The sequence below is a fragment of the Brassica oleracea genome, chromosome C4 (assembly GCF_000695525.1).
Source record: "Brassica oleracea var. oleracea cultivar TO1000 chromosome C4, BOL, whole genome shotgun sequence".
Lineage (NCBI taxonomy): Eukaryota > Viridiplantae > Streptophyta > Magnoliopsida > Brassicales > Brassicaceae > Brassica > Brassica oleracea.
The window spans coordinates 39,980,549-39,983,094 of record NC_027751.1 but is presented as its reverse complement, the minus strand read 5'-3'; positions in this window follow the sequence as shown (position 1 = coordinate 39,983,094).

The window sequence follows — 2,546 nt, the reverse complement described above, 5'->3', positions numbered from 1 at the left end:
AAATATTTTTGACTCAGACGACTTCCTGGACGACTTACATTTCAGTTGTCTGGTGAAGAAATTAAAACAGACGACTTACATGTAAGTCGTCCAGAAGAGTTTAATATTTTTAGCGGGAAATTAAATATTTTTAGCGGGAAACTAAAATAGAAGACTTTCCAGACGACTTACAAGTAAGTCGTCTGGTTTAAATTATTTATGCGGGAAAATAATTTTTTAAAAAAATTTTAGGCGGGAATATTTGGACGACTTACATGTAAGTCGTCTGTTTTAATTTCTTCACCAGACGACTGAAATGTAAGTCGTCCGAGTAAATTATTCAACAGACGACTGAAATATAAGTCGTCCACACCCTAAACATAACCCCTAAACTTAATTATCTAATTAAAGACTTCATAAAATCAAATCAAACTTGAAAAGTGTTTACTATACACATAAATAAACACATATAGGTGAAAACTAATTTTTGAAAAAAACATTTTAGTTTTCCAAAATCTAAGCCTAACAATACATACAATACTACAACATATGTTTGCCAAACTCCTAAACCAAAGTATTTCATGATTCACTACTTCCACTCATCTATCTTCAAAACAAATCAATTTTATCATATCTTAATTTATATCACTTAAAACTGTTTATAATTACTTGATTTTTATTTTTCACACATCAAAATATTTTTTTACAAGATTTATAAATTATTTTTAAAATAAACCGGTACCAGACGACTTACACTTCAGTCGTCCAGACGACTTCCAACATCTCAGACGACTCAGACGATTTACTAGGGCTATATTCGTAAAAATGGCTTCTGTTTTTTTGTTTGGTCACAAGGGGCTGAGCTGTAATTTCACTAGGCTTTTAGGTTAGTTTTGCATTTGATTCAAGTTTGGGTATAGGTTTGGGGTTAAAATCAAGTTGTGGGTTAGTTTTGGCAAAAACCCCAATTTTATATCTCTGAAACAAAAAAAACAAAATAAAATCAGAACCAAACCAAAAACCAAATGGTTCCCAAATATTTAAATACAATATATATATATATATATATATATATATATATTAATACTTTTATAAACCAATCATCCAAGAAACTGAACTATTCAATTTTTTATCAAAAATATTTAAATTATCTTAATTATCTGATATTTTATCCAAAAAACAAAATTCTGATATTTTCTCCAAAAATTCGAGTTATGCTAAATTTTTTTTATAATTAATCGAAATTATCTGAAAATGGAACCGAACTTTCCGAGTTGGACCAAAAGTTCTTCTTTTTTTGGTATTAACCGATTTCTAACTTTGTTATCCAAACTGAACTGAAAATCGAAATAATCGAACTAGATTTCATTTAGATTTCGTAAATGTCTGAATGGATCTTATATTTTATAGAACCAAAAAGTGAATTAACCGAACGGAACCGAAAATTGAAATGCCCAAAGCTAATTGCAACCATTCCATGACTAAATAGTGTTCGTTTTCTTGTTCCATGACTAAACGTGTTTCATATCGTGGCCTTTTCCTTAGCTTCAATGATTTTTCTTTACCTTGACTGCATAAATGTAAATCACATAGCACATAATTAAAAATTTAGAAGTATAAAATAGACTGTATTACATTGTTTGACAAGTGAGACATGGCCTTTTAGCTAACAAACCCCTTTAGGAACTGCACACTTTCCATGATCAAATAGTATTTTATAACAAAGTTAGTATGTTACTTGTTTGATTGATATACTATAAGACAGTGAGCCACAATTCTGAATCACCTATTCAGAGTTATATAATTAATTAATTATACATTTTCTGATCCATTATTTTCGGTTCGAACTCATTAGCTTCTCATAATTTGAAACATTTAACTTTTAATTAACGAAGGAGCTAATTCTTTTTAAAACTAGATGGTTATCAGATCACTAAAAATCTGGATCTTTGTCACAAGAATTATGTTTAATTAATTTATCTGTCGAGTTTATGAATAAGTAAGTCACGAAATATTAGGACACAAGAATATATTATTGCTAGGTTTTTAGTTTTAAGAAATTGAAGTGTGAAATATGTATCATGTATGAAGTCTTTTTGCATATAAAAACAAAAGGGAAATCTGTTTTTTTAGAGCAAAAAAATGGTAACTATGTCCCTTTAAACTAATCTATACTATTTTATGTCCTATTAGACTAATTTTTTCCAAAATGGCAGTAATGCCCTTAAAATTGTAATTTTTTTAAAAGATATATATTGAGTTCGACAAGGGGGATCGATCGATCCCACTTTACAAGTTATAGTGGATCGATCGATCCCGATCATTATTCAGAACAAAAAAAACGCGAAATATATACTGATCGACCTGGTCCATTTCACTCGATTGGCGAAGGTTGATTTACACGGATCGACCAATCTGTAAGGATAGATCGATCGATCCCGTGCCCAGGAAAGAATCCCAAATCGAATTTTTTGGTTTTGTATGATTATATCCGGATTGATTCCCACTTGATTTGAACCGACCAAGCATGATTTCAACTCTTTAAACTCGATTTCTCTGGGATGAAA